Consider the following 20,636-nt stretch of genomic DNA (forward strand, 5'->3'; position numbering starts at 1 on the left):
TTCTCTTATTTGTGTTCCGTCTAGAAACTGTAGGCCTGATTCTTAGCTCGCTCGAGTTTCACAGTGTTATAACTCAACTGACTTCAGCAGAAGTGCTCCTGATTCACCCCAGTATGAATGAGCTCTGAATGAGACCACACTACACATTCCGTTGGAAGCCACGGTGCTTCGGAAGCCTAAGTGTTTGAAGGCCAGGATGGGGAAGTGCCAGAGAATAAGTTACTTCACTTCCTTTGGAGTGATACTTATGGGTCATTTTCCTCTTCTCTTGGTCCCACTGGGAGTACACAGCACAGAGACTGAAGTCCGGAGTCTCATAACAAACATGCAGGCAAATGTGTAATTATTGTCTAGAGAATTACATGATTATATTACATTGTCATTAGCAAATCTCTCCATAGGCATTTTTTTAATGGGGAAGCTTTGAAACTATTAGCATAATAAGCTGTTCCTCAAATCCTGATTGCTAATTAAAACCGTATATTATTGTCAGCTCCCCATTGGTATGTAAGTGCAGTTCTACCTCGTTATAGTGTAATAGATGTCTTTATTTTTTTACGTAGCAAGAGCAGAAAGTTACAGGAAAACTTTTTATGAAAGAAATCTGGAAAACCCCATCACCACCTATTCCCCTCCCCCGGGCCCATTCCACAGTCAGTTACATAGTGGCTTTGGCATGTTTTCACAGCTGAAGGAAGGGTTCTGGCTACAACCCCCCTCCAAATGAAATTCTGCTGCTTGGTGACAATTAGCACTAGGTTTGTATGAAGCTTATCGCGAAGCAGGGTGAGCGTAGCCAACAGCGCAATATTCAGAGATGACCTTTTTTCAACACACATATGAGGAGACTAGGCCCAAAAAGAAAGGAAACTAAAGTCCTTGCACGCAGTATGGAGGCTATTTAAAAGAGCATCCCAGAAGGAATGCATATCCCCGAGCTATAAAGGCAGCAGGAAGGGAAAAGGTGGAGCAGTGTGAAATGGCACGGTTCAAGAGCTTATTTGAGATGAACAGGTGTCCTTCAAAGAGCGGAAATCCAGCCCGAGTGAAGTCAATAGAAAGGAGCGTGACCTATGGCAGGTGAAATGTGAGCTGGACGGGAGGAACCCAAGAGAGTCTGAAGAGCAAGACGTCAAAACCATTAAAACAAACAAGAAATTCTTTAAGCCAGCAGGAGAATCCACGTGGCTGTTGAACTACCTGGGAGCAAATAAGGAGGATAAGGAGATATAAGAGAATCTGAGCGAAAATGAAACCTCCCTGTGTAGCTGCACCCAGCATATCAAGGCAAAAGCATGCTCATGTGACTGCTAGCCTGGCTCCCTCCCAGTCTTCTTGTATGCTTCGTCCATGTGTCGCATCGTGTCTTCAACAGAGCATCTTCGGGGCAGGGTCTATCTTTTGCTGTCCAAACATGATGTGTTAGGGATCAGAGCCTCTAACGTAAACCTGAACACTTGAGAAAAAGCCTGGGCCTGATTCTGTGCTCTCATACCCAGGTGTAAATCTGGGGTAGATCCTGTGACTCCAACTTATAACTGGTGTTGAGAAAAGACTCCGGCCTTTCATTCCTAGTTCCAATGTGCTCCCCACATAGTGACTTGCCCCTACCATGGCTGCTCACACGCGTTCCTTTGAGTTATGGAAACTTTCCCACAGCACTGACAAAAGAACTTTTTAGAACCATTTCAGGACCCCTGAGCAAAATATCTAAGGGCAAAGAGGTTTGCACCCTTACGTTAGTTGGTATTAATAGGACCCATATGATAAACAGAACCCAGTCCTTGACAAGCGCCTTTGCGTTGTAAATGGGAGCATATTCTGTGAAAAAGTGAGAACCCCAAGGAAGTATTCAATGTGCCTCACCTGAAAACACCTCACTTATGTGCCTTGTCTAAAATCACCAGCTCTTTTGGTGGAAGCTTTAACTGGAAAGAAGTGAAGCTGGGAAATCACCATTAAAGTCATCTGGAAAAGAATAAAAGACCTTGTGCTTCCACCATGACTTTGCCACTAGAGCCCTGGGTATGTGTAGCAGGAAAAGCTGTGCAGTTTTCCACCACTGACATGATTTAACTTCAGCTCGTCCCAGTGCTAATTAAAATTCATAATTCCCAGGCACACGTTTTTTATGTGATTTGAATGCAGACAGTTTTTGGGCCTCTGTTATTCTACTAGATAACCTTGTCTGGGGTTGGAAAATGAAACGCCTAAGAACGATGCTATATGATCCCTGCCAAGAAAGACAAATCCGCAAGCCTCTGCCAGCGGAGAGGCCTGAAGGGAGCCTGTAACTTACACATCCAACAGAACTTGTAGCCATGGCACAGTGAAGCTTGTACCAGATTTTAACTGCTTTTTGAGATCCCAGGTAAATGTCGATCTGAAAAAAAAATAATGACCTGTGTTAAGGCTTACACAGGAGGGAAGGGAAACGCTCCTGGAGGTGATTTGAACGGCTCTGTATGAAGTGGGAGTCTGCCCTGTGGAAGTTAATTGAAACAGATTTCAATCCAGGGCCTTTCTCAGGGAGATGCTGTTCATTGACACATCTGCAGAGGCAAGTTCTTGGAAACGGTCTCCAAGGGCTGAATGGATAGAGCTGGTCTACACTGAAAACGTAGATGTGCATAGCCACGCCCCTGAAGGATGTAGTTAGGCCGACCTAACCCCCAGTGTGGATAGCACTAGGGTGACAGAAAAATTCTTCCCTCGACCTAGCCACCGCCTCTCGGAGAGGCAGATTAACTACAGCGACAGGAGAACCGTTGTGCATGTCTACACGGAAGCGCTACAGCAGCGCAGCTGTAGCATTTTACATGTAGACAGAGCTTCGTGAAATAGGGACGCACCACTCGGTGGCACAGCAAACGTCCCTGCCCTGAGCGGCCGGGGTGATCCTGGCAGTGGGAGAGAATTCACATCCCTGGGGGCCTGGCACGTCAGCCACTCCAGGTAGATCAGATCAATGCAAGCCTTGGCTGCCGTGCCTCTGCTTGCCGTCCTGTTCATCTTCAATGACCAGGTGAGACGCGGACCTCCTCCTTTCTCCCCCGCCGTCTACGGGAAACCCCCGTCTGGGCGCTGGCTCTGAGCATCAACCACCCCAGCCAAATCTCTGGGGCACCAGAGCTTGCAGGGAGTAGGTGTTCTGCTCTGCTCCCCTGGCTACTCCTCCTCTTCTCAGCAGCGGGCTGGGGCACTGCTCCACCAGTGGCCCCTGTGGTCACTGCCGTGCAGCCTGGGTTAGCTCCCCCTCTGAGCTGGGAGGGACAGCCCCGGTTTTCACCCATGACACTGGCTGGGGGGCAATCCCCAACGTGTCATGGGCTCAAATCACACACCTCCCCTCCAATCACTGCATGATGCCACTCTGGATCTGATCCCAGAAAATGGGCTGGCGTGCTGGCTCTCAGCTGCACCCCTTCTGCTGCTGCCACCTCCTACAGCCCTGGCATTAGAGGGTCCTTGTACTAAAAGGGCCCCTGGGGGTCTCCTCCCCTGCTCCCTTGGCCTGCCAGGAGTCTGTGGCTAGTGCTGCTCTCTCCTTGCTGCATATCTCAGACAGTAAAGCCGCTGATTAATGCGGGGGACACTGCTCTGCAGGATTGTCAGGCAAGCGCCTCTTGCCAGCACTACCCTTGCTAGAAGGAAATAAATGAATATCTAAAAGGGCTGTTAATCAGTGGCCTATGTTATTAAAAGATGGGGGGCCATGTAGAACCTACTCTCAGTCACCCGGCTTTACTGTCTGAGATATGCAGCAAGGAGAGAGCTTGTATTGTAGTGTCCAGGAAGTGGATTTCTTGTGTGGACTGGTCCAGGCTGAGGTTGATGGTGGGGTGGAAATTATTGAAATCCTGGAGGAATTCTTCGAGGGACTCTTTCCCGTGGGTCCAGATGATGACAATGTTGTCAGTGTAGCGTCGGCAAAGGAGAGGTGCTTGGGGATGAGCTAGGCCTGGTCTACACTAAAAGGCTAGTCATGTCATTGAGGAGTATAAAAATCCACACCCCGGAGGGACGTAGTTAAGTTGACCTAACATCAATGGAAGAATTCTTCCATCAGCCTAGCTCCGGCCGCTCAGGGAGATGGCAGAACCCCTCCTTTCGGCGTAGGTAGTGTCTACACTGAAGCACTGCAGCTGTGCCGCGGCCACGTTTCAAGTATAGACAAGCTCACGCTTAGGGCTCAGCAGCTGCAGGTTGAATTTCCTGCTCCATCACAAGCTACTTGCCACTTAGGGTATATCTACATGGCTAAACAAAACAAACAAAAGCTGCAGCATGTCTCAGAGGCCGGGTCTACAACCTCAGGCTCGCACGACAGCACTAACAATAACTGGGCAGACCTTCCAGCAGAGGCACTGAACCCAACTCTCTGTGTGCATTAATTTCCTGTCTGTAAGCCTTATGTGGCTAAAGATTGTGAGGTGCTCAGAATCTAAGGTAATTGGGGCCAGCTAGATGCATAATCGCATGTAATTTAAGACAAAGACACCCCCGTCCCCTGAGAAATCTCAACAATGTTACATGTTTTCATTTCACTTCCTCGCTGCACCTAAATTACATTCATTAAAATGCACTGTGCGGTTATTTATCAGGAACTAATTATTATCTAATTAATACTGCATTGATTAATGGATGAATTAATAATTCGAATAATGGTTAAAATTTAAGCTGTCCCTTTTTAATAATATTTAGTAAATGCAAATTAAATAGAAAGAATTGACTCCATCAACATTAGCTCTCTGGAGTTAAGAATGAATGCTGATTTGAAAGCCAGAGTCGTAAGAGGGAGCCATAAATTCCAGAGACAAGTTAGGTGAGGAAATATATTTTATTTGACCAACTTTTACTGGTGAAAGGGACAGGCCTGGTCTATGCTAGAAAATTAGATTGGTTTAACTACATTGGCCAGGAGTGTAAAAAGCCAACCTACATCCCCATGTAGACAGCGCTAGGTCAATAGAAGAATTTTTCTGTCAACCTAGCTACCTCCGCTCAGGGAAGTGGATACATACGCCGAAGGGAGAATCCCTCCCGTCGGTGTGGGCAATGTCTACACTGAAACACTACAGCAGCGCAGCTGTGCCACTGTAGCGTTATAAGTGTAGACAAGCCCAGAAGCTTTTGAGCTACATAGAGCTCTTCTTCAGATCAGGGAAAGGTACTAGAGTGTAACAGCTAAATACGAGGTGGATCCGCTGGTTTAGCACAAGTAGTTAACGCATATTCAAAGAGCTTCGACGTTAGAGTAGCACTGCTATAGCACTTCAATGTAGACACTACCTATGCCAACCGAGGGGTTCTCCCATGGGCATAGGTATCTACCTCCCTGAGAGAGGGCTCCTAAGTCAACAGAAGAATTTCATTGACCTACTGCTGTTTACGTGGGGACTTAGGTTGGCTTAACTATACCGTTCAGGGGTGTGGATTTTTCACATCCTGACTGACGCAGTCAAGCCGACCTAATTTTCCAGTGCGGAACGGGCCTTAGGTACCGTTCAAGGTGAAGTGACCCATTACCACCCCTGCAGTCATAGGACAAAAAGGGGAATTAGTGGGTTACAGATTGTTGTAATAAGCCATAAATCCAGTCTCTTTATTAAGGCCATGATTTTTAGTGTCCATCACCGTTATGAATTTCAGCTCCCGTGCTCCTCTTTTGAAGGTGTTGTGCAGGTTTCCTTTGAGGATGAGGACTAAGAGGTCAGATCTGGAGTGATTGCTTTGTGAAAAGTATTCGCCCACAGGTGACAGGGTGTTTTTGTCTGTTATCATTTTTTTGTGTGTGTGTGAGTTCATTTGAGAGCATCGTGATTGTCTGATTTTACCCACCTCATTGTTACTGGGGCAGTTAGTGCACTGGAGGAGATATAACGCACGTTGTGATAGGCAGATGTAGGACTCGTGGATCTTGAAAGGTGTGTTGTGGGGTGTGTTGATCATCATAGCAGTGTTGTTTTATCTGCAGGTTTTGCATCTATTTTTCTGGCAGAGTTTGGTGCTGCTTTGAGTTGGTGGGTCCTGGTCTGTGGGCCACTTGCTTCTGATGACTAGCGTGGTGAGACTGGGGGCTTGTTTGAAGGCCAGAAGAGGGGGTTTGGAAAAGATTTCTTTCAGGATGGGGTCCCCATCGAGTATGGGCTGTAATTGTTTAATGATAGCCCTGTGGGTTCCAGTGTGGGGTGGCAGGTGAAAACTAGGGATTTGGAGGGGAGGGGGGGGGAGGTTCCTGTATTGAAGCTGGTTCTTCTCTCAGGGTATTTCTCTGGCCCGTTTCGTGATATGATCTATTTCTCTGGTGGAGAGTCCTTGTTTGGTGAAGGGGGGTTTTAAAGTGTGTTGAGGTGTATACCCCAGACGCTTTCCTCAGACTATATTGTATAGCATCTGAGTGCCTGGCTATAGATACAGGATTCTTGGTGTGTCTGGGGTGGCGACTGGATCTGTGGAAGTAGGTGTGGTGATCCCTGTGTGTCTTCTGTAGAATTGACCATTGGGTTCCTTTGTTGAAGCTGATCGTGGTGTCCAGGAAGTTGAGGCTGGTGCTGGAATGTTGTAGGGAGCTTTTGAGGAACGTGCTAGGGAGCATTTGATGGATGGGTGGAAGTTGTTTCCTGGGACCAACACGGCTACAACATCACTGCAAACCACAAACACCACGGCCTGAAGGGACCGTTGTGATCATCTGGTCTGGTCTCCTGTATAAATGGAGCGTAGGTGATGCTTCCTCTCAGAGTCATTGCTACCCTTTGCTACAGGCAGCAGCATTACCACCCCGAACTAGACTGAAGGGCCACGCTCTTGGGGTGCAGCAGAGATGCTGCTCTGCAGTGGGGAGAGGGGGGAGTTGAACCCGAGTTCCCCATCCCACAGGTAAGCTCCCGGCCCACTGGGCTAAAACTGACTAGCGCTTGGGCCTTGTTTTTATGAGAAAGAGTTTAGGTGCCTAACTCCAGGAGTGCGTTCACACCTGGGAACCCCAAGTGCGGACGGGCACCTTAGCCCCTTGGAGGGGCAGAGCTTAGGACCCACAGCTCTCCTTGAGATGCCCTATGGCTATCTTAGCTGCCGGCTCAGCTTGCTGGCCTTCAGTGATCTCATCCTTAGACGCCTGTCTCTCCGCATTCGCTGTCCAGGGAGCCTGAGCTCCCGCCTCAGGCCTGTGGATTCCACTAGTGCCTAACTCCCCTATGGCCCTTGGAGAACCCCAGTTACGGTCCTACTTGCCAAATTCCAGGGCACCTTTTAATGGAGTGGTTATTCCAAAGCCTCTTACAGCTTCACCGTCCTGAGACAATCACGGTCGTCTTCCACTTCCAGGGTCTGAGATCATACAGCAAAGAAGTATTTTCTTGGGTTGGGGAAGGGCTGGCTTTACGGCTTGGGTCTCCATAGTCAGTGGGCGCACAGGAATATTCACGGTCAGATTTTGTGAATGCCGGCTCTGCTGGGAATGGTGGTAGTGTCTTACAACCCTTTTGCCCTCATCTTCCTCATGGTATTTGTCTAGCTAATCGCGGATGTCCCAAATCCCTAACCATCGTGCTTCGGGCTCAGACAGCACCTTCCATCGGAGGGTCTTAAAATGCTCTAGACATATTAACTAATTAACCCTCCCCACCCTATTGTGAGGCAGGGAATAATTGCCATGCCCATTTTACATAACAGGGAAACTGAGGCACACAGAAGCAAAGTGACTTGACCAAGGTTACATCGGAAGCAACCGGCAAATCTGGGAATAAGTCAAAGCTCACACCTGCTGGCCCTCACAAGTCAAGCTCCCAGCTGAGATATAGCTAGTTCTGAGTTCTACGCCGACCTGGGCGAGTGACTTGCTTTCATTATACTTTGCACTCAGCGCACCTATTTATGCCACACAAAACCCAGGGATGTGATTTTCCCGCTTTTCTGATGGGGGGAATGAGAGGTCCAGTGCCATCTTGCCAGCCAACGTCAGGATCAGGTCTAGCACCTAGTCCCGTGCTCTCTGCTGTCACACTCCTGCACTAGACACAGCCAAACTGCTTCGGCTCGCTGGGCCTCTGTGTCCCGCTCTGTGAGGTGAGCTACAGTAATCACCCACCAGGTCAAAGGGCCGGCAGGATGAAGTTTTCATGTCCGTGCAGCGCTTTGACAATGTGACACTATCAGAGCATCGTTAGCTGTCCTCCCAGAATGGCAAAAAGAAGAACAACTCCTCCCCACCGCCTGTATTGCGGTTCCCGTGCCTGTTTCCCCTTTCAGGCGCTGTAACAACAGGGAAGGAAGGCAGGGGAGAGGGTAGATCCTAGGCAAATATATTTTCGGCAGAGGGAGGCTGTCAGTAGTGGTGGGGGCCGCTAGCCTCGTCGTCAGGGCTGGCCTATTGGCAGAAGCGTCAGATGAGCAAAGATTGTTCTTGCTAGATCCCCATGTTCGAAGCTAGGTACAGCTAGCATAGCCCCTCAGCTCTGCTGATGTAATGAAGTGCCATGCAATTTACTGGGTGGGTTTTCCAGACAAGACCTTAATCACTTCAGTTCTGCCTGCATTCGGGGGATGTCAGGGCCCAAGGTGTGCTTGTTAAGGACCGGGCTTTTGTCCTGATGTCACTCTACAGTTGGCAGTTACCTCTCGTCCCAGAAACTGCCCCAGTGCAGCAGTGATGTGTGTTTAGAGTATCTATAGTCCTGGAGGATGAAGCATCCTGGATACAGTGTAAAATACTATTCCTTTAAACTCTAGTGTCAACACAATATCAGGACTGAGTTAGCAAGCAGACACGGAGAAATGCAAGTTAAGGTTGACAGTCCAAACCTATCTCTGCTCTCTTGTCCTTAGTCTTTAAGATATGGTCGTGTTTGCATTACCATAAATTATTTGTCAAATACCAACATATTGTGCTGTAACAGTAACCCGTTTCTTTTATAACAAAGCTTATAAGACATTGTACACCCAGGGACAGATTCTCCATTGGATTCATGTTGACCTGTTACTTACAAAATTGCTACCCCTTTGCTACAGCTTTCTACCCCACTTTGCACTGGTGTATGTGACTACTCACGATGCAGGGTGGCTGAGAACCTGGCCCACATTCTTCAGGCTTGGCTTGATTTTCAAGTCTCACTGAGACCTACAAAACAAGCCAAGTTTGAAAAAAGTTGGCTCAGTAGCTTGAAAGGTGCCAATGCTTAAAATAAAATGGCACCAGTTCTTCCATGGTCTCAACATTAATATTTAATAGGTATTACTAAAAATAACTTAGTGGACACAAGTGACAGAATATCATAGCCCAGTCCCAGTGGACTGCAATTTACAAAAGCCTCCAAAGATGTACCTAACAAAGCCTGAGGAGATCATCTTTGTTATCTAACCAGTTGAATACATCCTCGGAGGGAAGGAATCTGTAACAGGCAGCTTCAGGCTCATGTTAACCTCTTACTGCGGGCCCTCGCAGAATGCAAGTTCTTGGCTCGTGTTTCATTTGCCTGAGTCAGTGAGGCTGTGTTAAAAATATACAGTATATTTCAAATAAGGCCAAGCAATCAATAGCCCTTTCAGAGATGGTGCAAAGACCTGTGTTGTGATCACTGCTCTCCCAGACACAGAGGGAGGAAGAGGAAGGTTGGGTACAAGTACAGCAGTTGTTTATTACAGGTTTGTCCATCATTTTTGTTCCGGGATCAGTCAATTCTATACACACCATCTGGCAGAGCTGAGATCTCCAGCCAGTCTGGAGAAGCAGAGGGAGATAAAAACAAAAGAGGCCGTACAGCAGCAATTTCAGAACCACAAGCACTTACCCATCAAAAGGCAGGCACCAAACAGAATGGAGTGGGACGATTCGGATTACAGATTCCACATTCCCTGTGGCAAGATGAGAGAAACGTGTTTATCCACCTGGAGAGGAAAATGGATCCCTGCTGTCATTATAAAAAGGGATCATTCTTCGAACGCTGCAATAGTTCAAGAAAATCAGTGGTACCTTAATTACCTCTTTGGATTATATCAGTAAATGTGTATCACTAATGGGGCCCCACGAAAGGTTACCGGCGAGTAATTTTCATCAGTCCCAGTCATTTCTGATAATAGTACAAAGTTCAGCAGCATTCATAGCACAGACGTGGCGTCCATTGATTTTGTTAAAGTTCAGACTAACACTTCAAATCTGTGCCTGTGGCAGTTTTCCCTAGGACCTTCACGGCTGCTCTTTTAGCATTCCAGCCATGTAGCTACAGAGATAGCAGGTCCAGCCTGTCTGCCGTGAAGAACATTGAATCTGCAACACCCGGAGTTTGTCTCCAGACGGTGAGGTATTTACTTGGCAGTAATTACAATTTTACATTCTAAGTGGTGATCTATGGTGGTAATATGTATCAGGCAGAGGTGCTGTGGCCATAGGGGGACAGGACAGAGGGGTGGCAAAGGAAATAGATTATTGGGGAAATGAAAGTAGTGCAGTGAAAATGAAAAATGAATGGATACTTGAGCAGTGGAGCATGGCTGACTTAACCTGTCAGCCTGTCCACGCCAGAATAGACGTCCAGCCTGGCCAGCTCCTATTTACCCACTGAAATGTGGATTCATGCGAGCGACAGACCAAGCCAGTGCAAAGTCTGAATGGATCTGATTATCACAAGGAATTTATACATTCCTGTGGGTGTATGTAGAATATCAAACTAGTGGAGACAGTCTTCAAATCTTCCCCTGTATTTAACAAGGAAAACAGATGTCACAGCAAAGCCACTTGTGGTCAGGAACAGGGAGGGCGGATGCATGCCTTCTAGCCGTAGATACTTAGCTAGTGAGTACTGCTCATTGTCCTACAGCAGCCGAGGTGGCTCTGGGGATTGCTAGCAGCCCTGAGAACTGTCCACTGTTAGATCATGGGGTTAGATCCAGCCGGGAATAGCTCGGGCCCCCACACCTTCTGACGTGGATGAAAAGCACTTTGCCCTTCTTTAACCTTTAAAACTGGACTTCTCAGAACAAAGTCACCCAAAAGTCAGAGAACTGCTTGGAAAAGTTGGGCCTAATTACTCTGCCTGTCATTAGATTAAGTATTTTTTATCAGTTGTCATTTATTACTGTAGCACCCAGAGTCCCTAATCAGGGTTTAGGGCCCCATTAGGCAGGGCACTGCACACACAATGAAAAGACAGTCTCTGTCCCCAAGCCTTTGCAACCTAACTGAGCAGGAGGAGCTGCCGACTTATCTGCAAAGCCTAGCAGGGCCAGACAGAGTTGCTGATGCTGCCTCTGCTCCTTCCCTTCTGATAAATCCCAGAGGGTTACGAAGGCGCTCACCTGGGGAGTTCTCCGGGGCTCTAGCCTATTGCTCACCACGAAGGTCAGTTTTCAGAAGTGCCTAGCTACTTGGGGAATCTCAGCTGCTGCGTTCCCAACGTGAGACACGCTAATGGAGCCTGACTTGCAGAAAGTGCTGAGGTCCCCCCTCCCCCATGAGAACATCAGGCCTTTTTAAGGCATCTCAATTTGGACTCCCAAAGTCACTTGGAGGCCCTCTTGCTTAGCATCGTGTTTTTCCAACGGCAGAAGCAAGATGTCCCAAGTCACTGGGAGGAGAGGTTTTTCTCCCCCTAGTCCCTCCAAAGCTGTTTTCAAAGCCGGAGGGTGTAAGTGGTGCAATTCTATCCAGGTCTTTCCCTTCCAGCACGCGTGCCATTCTGAATCACACAGCCCCTCCACCGAGCAGACTGCTGCATACAGCATGAATGTGCTGGCTCTTCAGCCAGGAAATCAGTGAGCTTCGTGTAACGCAGGCTGACCCAGTGTGGCTATATTGTAGTGTCATGGGTTCAGCAGGATTCGCTGATTCAGAGACTGTGATGGGGACACAACATGAATGTGCCAGCACCAAGGACGTCAAAATGCACATGGGGACACGCGGGGGAAAAGATTGGTCAACCCAGAGATATTTAAATTGCCTCCACCCAGGAGTTGGCAGCTCAAAAGTCAATATGCAGAAGGGAGCGCTATTCCAATTATCCAGGCACATGTGACTGCAGTGAAACAAACCATGGAACATCCGTTGGTCTGCTCGTTCCTGGAGGAGCCATGCATCATGGAAGATATCAGGGCTACAGACCAGGCCATATCACGGGCTCACCACTGGACAAGTCTACGATTGTGGTGGAAGGACATGAGAAGAACATAGTGTTGCTCTTTGTCCCACTCTAGTGGCTACACTGTGAAAAGCTTATGAGTCTGCTACTTTCTTTGAGAGGAGTCTTTTAGCAAAGCATTATGCTTTTAGATCCAGTGGTTCCCAGGTTCAGTCCTTGCTGCTGCCAAATTAATGGGGGGAGGGAGGGGAGAGGTGTTGGATGTTAGTATTACATTTGTTAATTTGAAAAAGGACTTTTACTGAGAGAGCGGGGGGAATCCACAGTGGAAATAGACACCGGGGGGGGGGGTCTTTTCCTTTAAGAATGGTACACGGAAGGTGGGTTTGATTCTCAGTCATTGGCCACCTCCTAGTGACATCAACATGAAGTCCCTGCTGGGAGCTCAGCCAGTGGAGATGCCTCCCGGAGGGTATCTACGATGGTCTGCTCCCAAGAGGAGAGGGAATTGGTCCCTTGAGCTCAACAGAAGATCACTGGGGCTAATTTGGGCCTGAGAGAGAGACAGAAGCAATGAGTGATTTGTGTTAATCGCCCCAGGCCATCCCATTCATTTCAGGCTCCAGAAGGCTGTTCAATCTTAGTTAAAAATAAATAAGTTCAATTATTGGAAAGGAAAAAATAGCAGTGTATTTATTGCAAGTAAATCGAAAGTAATTACTCTGGGAAAAGTTCTATTTTGGGCCTGAAAGTGCAATACATTAGCTGTCACGCTTCTGAAAGTAACTGGCAAAGAGAATTTCAATAAGTCATTCTGTGAAGCCAGGACAAGACACAAAATAGTCCTGCTTGGGTCGTATTCATTTACCCCTTGGACGCCAACTGATTTACTCTCACTTCTCAGCAGTGTCAGTGACAAAATGATCCCAAAATGTTGCATTGCCTTGTTCTAGCCCCATCTCTTTGTTCATCAAGACCTTCCTCCTTTCTATCCCTCCACAAGCTCCACCCTCAGGATTAGCCGAAGAGAAAAATATATTGAGGGGAGAAAACACTAAAGCCAAATCCTTGAGTTCTTTCTCAGTGCAGATGGTCTTCAGAGTCACTGGGAGTTTTGCCTACATACGCACAGAGGGTAAACTTTTCAAAAGCACCTAAGTGACTTAGGAGCCTACGTCTCATTGAAAGGCCGTGGAGCCATCAATGCCTAAGTCGCTTTCAAAAAGTGAGCGCAGGCTCCTAAGTCACAGAGGCTTTTGAAACTGTTACCCTGAGTGAAAACTGTATACGGACTTACACATTTGAGACTGACAGATAAATGGGATCGTGAACAACAGTGAGACTTTTGTAAGGAATGTATTCGATTATTTGCAGGTGTATTATTGTTTATATATTACAGCAGGGCCTAGAGGCCAGGGTCTCATTATGCCAGGTACTGCACACCCAGAGACCAATGTGTATGGTGTACTGTAAGCTTCACACTGCGAGTCTCTTTGCGTCCTAAGCCAGGTGCGAATTAAGCAGTTGTGAACTCTACACGAGCAGACGTGTACAAGGTGAAACAGACAACAGGACCTAGCCTCTCTATGAGGAAAGAGAAAGGATTGGTCTGGCACTTCTTGGAATGCAGAGAGACACCCAGCATCCTTCACCTACGAGACAAATTGATAGCGTGCATGTCTCATGAAGGAAGGGTCCCAGATTGCCTGGCTGTAAAGTGCTGCAGGGATTTGGGGGGAGAAATGTTTTTAGACAGGAGAGTAGTTTGTTAATTAAGTCTAGGCTCTAGCACAGTGGTTCCCAACCTGTGGCCTGGGGGCCAAAAGTGGCCCGGAGGGTCTTTCAAAGTGGCCCTCCCCTCGCCTCCTGCTGGCCGCAGAAGGGAGCCGCCCCCTACAGACCCAGGCAGAGCGTGTTGCTGCAGGGCTACAAGATCAGTGCAGGCTCCTCGCTGCACCCAAGGGGATGGGAGATCAGCGCTGCCCTCCCCCTGGCTCCAGCAGGAAGCACGGCCAAGCGCTCTGCCTGGATCCATAGGTGCTGGGCTCCCTGCTGGAGCCAGAGGGAGGGGAGCACTGATCTTCCATCGCCCTGGCTACAGAAGAGAGGCACTGCCTAGGACATGTGCAGGTTCCCTGCTGCAGCCAGGGGGACAGGAGATCAGCAAGGAGGCAGCCTCCTCATTAAAATCCTTCCAGGGGCTGGGAGGGTGAGCGGAGCAGGTCCCCCACTGTGACTTAGCTGCCAGGCCATGTGCTTCACTGTGTAGGGCCAGTCACTCATCTATACTGGTGCTTTGTCTGAGTGTGTGACACACTGCGAGTCATTTGTCGGTGTAAAATAGTGAATGTGAAAAATGAGCACAGGAGCATCAACGTGTTTACTTTAAACACGCAGCGCTTTGTAGTCCTGAATGGTGTATATGTCAATACCTTTTTTATGAGCTGATAGACTGGGTGGCCCTTCAGGTTTGTAAAAATGATATTTGTGGCCTTCGAGTCAAAAAGCTTGGGAACCCCTGGTCTAGGATGTATGTCATGATATATCTAACCCTTTGTTCCCAACATTTCTCCTTGCTGCACTTTGAATCCCTATGCTTGCCTAACTAAGTGTATATCTGATTTCACAACCAACATATCTCAGTGGGGTGTTGAGTTCAACCTCAGAGCCCTGCTGCACTGGTAAGCTGGGCTGTACTATTTCTTTGGAAGCAGCGGTCAGTGAATCCCGCGCAGGTCTAGTGAGCCAGGGGCTGGCTACTCCAAGGGATGCTTGGAGGGCTTGACCGCTGAAGCGACAGCAGGGCCTGCGAGGCCTAGAGGGCAGAGCTTGTGTTGCCTGTGGGCGGTGGAGTTGGGGAACTGACCCTAGGCAGGTACAAACAAGGCTTCTTTACACGAAGGGCTGATAGTAGCAATGGGCCTCACAGCCCTGGGTAGCCCCAGGAAGCATCACAGGGCTAATGGGTACCACACGGGATCAGTGATAGCATCTTCCTTAATGATGTGGAAGACATTCACTTGTGAGCCGATAGTGGGAGGTCCTGGGAACACTAGTAAGGCTAGAGAAACAATCCAAAGGGAGTTGGAGAGGTTAGAAGGATAGGCAGAGAAGAATGACATCAGATTCAGTTTGGAAACTGGCTTCTAATCTAGGTAACGGTAAGGCAGAGCACACGGTGAGAGACACAGCTCTGTGAAAATAAGGCCCCTTGAAAGCAGTAACGATGAGAGAGGTCTTGGAGACGTGTCAATAAATAAATTAAACTGGAGTTTGCAATGCAGCATGGCAGCTACAAAGCCAGTGTACTTTGGGCTGTTCACATCACAATGCGTGGGGCTATCAGGCTCATTGCTCTCAGTACAATCAGGTCTGGCTCCCCTGCTAGCCAGATGATACTGGGAACCAGAAGGACCCCAGAAAAAAGCAACAGACGTGTTCAGGGGCTGGAGGGACTGGCCTACAAGGAAACAGATGGTGTTAACGGAAGGGCTTTGGCTTCCTCAACCTTGGGATGCTGTGCTAGGAAGGTCTGCTGGGAAGAGACAGGGTCCACCACACCAAGCCAGAGACCATCTTTGCCCACTGACTCACCAACCTAGACTCAAAGAGGGCAAGAGAAAAAAGCCAACAGGTAAGTACCAAAAAAGGTGACCTTAACAGAAGTTTAGATGTTGAGGAGGACAGAGAAAATTACAGAAGGGTCATAGGAGCAACACGTGCGGAAAAATAATCAGTGGGGCAATCTGCTCAACATCTTAGATATCTATACACAAATCCAAAAAGTGTGGGGAATAAACAGGAAGAACTGTAAAGCATTAGTCCATAAGCTAAATTACTTAACTGGCATCAGAGACCTGGTGGAATAAGTCTCATAATTGGAATATTGGTCTAGAGGGGTACAGCTGTTCAGGAAGGACAAGCAGAGTAAGAAGGGCAGAGGTGTTGTATTATACCTCAAGAATAGATATACTTGTTCTGAGGTCCAGAAGGAGGTGAGAGGCAGATCAGTTGAGAGTCTCTGGGTAAAGATAAAAGGGTTAAAAAATAGGAGTGATGTCATGGTAGGGGTGTACTACATATCCACCCCTCCTTCCTGGTTTGATGGTGTGAGGCATTTCTAGAACAAAACATAAATACCCATAACACAAGACCTGGTAGTAATGGGGGATTTTAACTGTCCAGATGTCTGTTGGAAGAGCAATACAGCAAAAAAACACAAATTTCCAGTAAGCTCTTGGAACACATTGGGGACAACTTTGTTCCAGAAAGTGGAGGAAGGAACCAGGAGAACAGCCATTTTAGACTTGATTCTGACCAGCAGGGAAGAATCCATAGCAAATCTGAAGGTCAAAGGCGATTTCGGTGAAAGCAGTCATAAAATAATAGATTTTGTGATTCGAAGGAAAGGAAGGAGTGAGAGCAGCAGAATAAGGACAACAGATTCAGAAACGCAGACTGGAACAAATTCAGAGAACTGGCAGGGAAAATGCATGGGATAAAGAAGCTCAGGACAGCTGGCAGTTTCTCAAGGAGACAATAGCGAATGCACAACTGCAAACTCTCCCGATGCAAAGAAAAGATAGGAAGAATAGTAGGAGACCAACATGGCTCTATTGGGAGCTCTTTAATGATGTGAAAAATCAAAACAGAATTGTACAAAAAAATGGAAACAAGGACAAATTGCTAAGGAGCACAAAAGAATAGCACAAGCATGTGGGAACAAAACCAGGACTAAGGCGTAAAGTCATTTACACCCAGCAATGGCCATAAAAGGTAACAAGAAGAGATTCTTTAAGCCAAAATGGGGAAGGATCAGGTTAAAGAATAGATAAATTAGATGTATTCAAGTCAGTAGGGCTTGATGACATTCATCCAAGGGTATTTAAAGAACTAGCTGAAGCAACCGCAGACCCATGAGCAATTATCTTTGAGAACACTGGAGGACAGGTGAAGTCCCAGAAGACTAAAGAAGTGTCAACATAGTACCGATCTTTAAAAAGGGGACCAAAGAGGACCCAGGGAATTATAGGTCAGACAGCCTAAACTACAATCCCTGGAAAGATACTGGAGCAAATTTTTGAACAATTTATTTGTAAGAATTTGGAGGATAATAGGGTTAAGGAATAACCAGTACGGATTTGTCAAGAATAAATCATGCCAAACAAACCAGATCTCTTTCTTTGATAAGATTACTGGCCTACTGCGTAGGAGGAAATCGGTAGATGTGATATCTTGATTTTAATAAGGCTTTTGACACAGTCCCACATGACAGTCTCACAAGCAAACTAGGGAAATGTGATCTAGATCAAATTACTTACAAGGTGGGTGCACAACAGTTTGAAAGACTGTACTCAAAGAGTAGTTATCATTGGTTCGCTGTCAAATTGCAGGGGGAGCATACCTACGAGGGTCCCACAAAGGTCACTCCTGGGTCCAGTACTACCAGTATTTTTATAAGCATATTCTCCATTCCATTTTCCAAGTCATTGATGAAATCTGTAGAGGACACCAACCTGGGAGGGGTTGCAAGCACGTTGGAGGACAGGATTCGAATTCAAAACGACCTTGACAAATTGGAGAATTGGTCTGAAACCAGCAAGATGAAATTCAATAAAGACAAGTCAAAACAAAAAAAGTCAAATGAACAACCACAAAATGGGGAACAACTGACTAGATAGCAGCACTGCTGAAGCAGATTTGGGGTTTATAGTGGATCACAGATTAAGTGCGAGTCAACAAGGGGATGCAGCTGAGAAAAAGGCTCACGTGCTGGGGTGCATTAACAGGAGTGTCATACGTAAGACACAGGAGGTAATTGTTCCACTCAGTCAGCACTGGTGAGGCCTCAGCTGGAATAGCACGTCCAATTCTGACCACTGCGCTTTAGGAAAGATGTGGATAAATTGGAGAATGTCCAGGGGAGAGCAACAAAAATGATAAAATGTTTAGAAAATCTGAACTATGAAGAAAGGTAAAAAAAACTCGGCATGTTTAGTCTTGACATAAGAAAACTGAGAGGGAACCTGATATCTTCAAATACATTAAGGGCTGTTATAAAGATGACAGTGATCAATTGCTCATGTCAGTTGAAGGTAAGTAATGAGCTTAATCTGCAGCAAAAAAAGATTTAGGTTAGATATTCGGGAAATCTTTCGAATGCAAGCTCTGGAAGAGGCTTCCGAGGGAGGCTGTGGAATCACCAGCATTGGAGGTTTGTAAAAACAGGCTGGACAAACAGCTTTCAGAGATGGTCTAGGTTTAGTTGGTCCTCCCACAATGCAGGGTGCTGGACTGGATGACTTCTTGAGGTCTCTTCCACCCCTACATTTTGATGATCTTATGCAAACCTCAGCTGAAAAAAATCCCTATTTTTTCCACTCTTTTCTCTGCTTCTGAATTTCTTGCTTCAGAGCTGCAGCAGAGTTTATCGGGCTATCGAGGCTGCGCTGGGAGAGGACTCAGCAGCTTGCCCGGGCACCCCTTCACCAAGCTATGCACTATTAGAAAACAGCTCCTTTGACATTTACCTCCCTAAATCCATTCTTCACGGGAAGGGAGTTACACCCCATGCCGCTTCCCCCCGCGGGAAAGCAGCTCAAAGACAAAGCCCTACTTATACTGGGATATCTCAGTACTGTCCTATGGCCCCCCCATCTCCATGGTATCTAATCTCCTCCCCTGCCCACCCACTGTCTAGCAGAGGAGGGCCGTTATCCCCATTTTACAGATGGGGGAACGAGGCACAGAGAGACCAAATGCCTTTTCAGGGTCCGCTAGTTAGTCTGAGGGTGGGCCCTGAATTGAATCTGGCTCCAGCGTCGCAGACTGATGCCCTAATCACTGAGCCATCCTTTTTGCCACCTGGAAAACCCTTTCCCTCCCCCGCTTTTATCGGAGTACCAGGGGCACGAACCACCTGAGTGCCTCCTAGTGGCTGGGCACAATGCTGCAATCCTTTTTTCCTGCTCTTCACATCCCCTGCAGGTTGCTCACCTCGCTAGGCAGGTCTTCAGTTGCTCAGCCCTCCAGCCAAGTCATGCAACCACAGCTGGATGAAACCCTTCCAAGGTACTCAAGTCCAAAACAAATGCAAAACAAAAGCCTTCCAATCTCAGGCTCCAGCTGGGTGCAGTCCCTGTCTTCTGAGGGAGGCCTTGCTCTTCAATCCCTTCAACTCCAACCCCTTGCTCCAGCTTCTAAGGGAGTCTTGTCCCCTTCTCAGGGCTTAGGACACTTTCCCCATGGCCAATGGGGGAACCCAGCTCACCCGCTGCTTCGGGTCCCAACCCAGGGACGCTGTAAACAGCAGTCACGTACCCTGCCTCCAGTTCACTGCCACTGTTCCCTGGGCCTTTTTACCGCTTTAGTCGCTTTACCTCTACCCATTTCCTTAGGGTTACAGCTCTCAGGGCCTCTCTCCCCCAGGCTCACCCAGCTCCTGTAGCCAGAGCCCCCAGCCTACACCTCACCTGGTCACAGCCAGGCACTGACCCGCTCAGGCTCTGCACCTCCTTTTAACTGAGCCTGCTGGACTCTGATTGGCTGCTTCTGCCCAGCCTCTCTAGGCAGGCCTGGAGGGCCCACATTCGCTGCTCCTTGCTGGGGTGGGGTGTAGCAGGATTGCAGGGCCCCAGCAGGGGTTTCAAAAGGCCAGATGCACCCCACGACACTGGGAAACAATGTGGCTTAGTCATCTTTTTAAACCCTTTGAGCCTCCTGCATTCACCGGCCCCTTCTCCCCCCGCCTACCCCGCACGAGAGACAGCCCAGCCACCCGCACATTTTGGCCCCCTAGCCGCTTTCAATTCACACTTTCCTTTGGAGACCATGAGGCAAACCGTGGCAGCTGCTGTGCAAGGATGGGGAGGTGTGGGGGAGAGCATGAAGAGCTGGCCCCCACCTTGCACCCATGAACAAGGGCCGGCCGCAAACTCCTGGAGTGCGGTCTTCCCCAAAAGCAGGTGGAGAAAGGCAGGGGCCTGTGCACAGCCAGCAGAGCTGATGCCGCTGGAGTGCAGTGAGGGTGCAGTACTCCCTGTCAGATGAGGTTGGTCAACATCTGCCCCTCCAGGAGCTCTGGCTGAGGCATCCTGAGTGCCTCCAGGGGCTTCTGCTCTAGCCTGGCTCCACCTGACCCCACCCAGTGCAGGCAAGGGCTGAGCACCACGTTATGGCCCTACACGAAGAGTCCCCTTTGATTTCTAACTTGGAAAGTGGGGTGAACGGGTGCTGGTGGGAAATTCACAAGCAGCTGCATGAAAAGCACAGGCCACATGTCATTCAAACTGCTCAGCGCCCAGAAACTCTCATGACGCACAGTGGAAAATTCCCATCCCATCACTACCACCCTCCGTTGAGAACAATGAGTGCTGCTAGGGTCTGAACATCCCCAGACTTTGTATCATCCTGTTTTGTTGTGCCCAGTGGGAACTACAGTGTGTGTTACAGGCACAGGAACTCCAGTGGAGAGCAATGGCCCCAGGTAACGCTGGAATCTATTGGGGTTTTCTGAGACGGAGGATTAGGAGGTTGCTATGGAAGCATCACAGATGCCAATGA

The sequence above is a fragment of the Emydura macquarii genome, unplaced genomic scaffold (genome assembly GCF_026122565.2).
Source record: "Emydura macquarii macquarii isolate MOO-44397 ecotype Brisbane River unplaced genomic scaffold, CSIRO-AGI_Emac_v2 contig_1254, whole genome shotgun sequence".
Taxonomy (NCBI): Eukaryota; Metazoa; Chordata; order Testudines; family Chelidae; genus Emydura; species Emydura macquarii.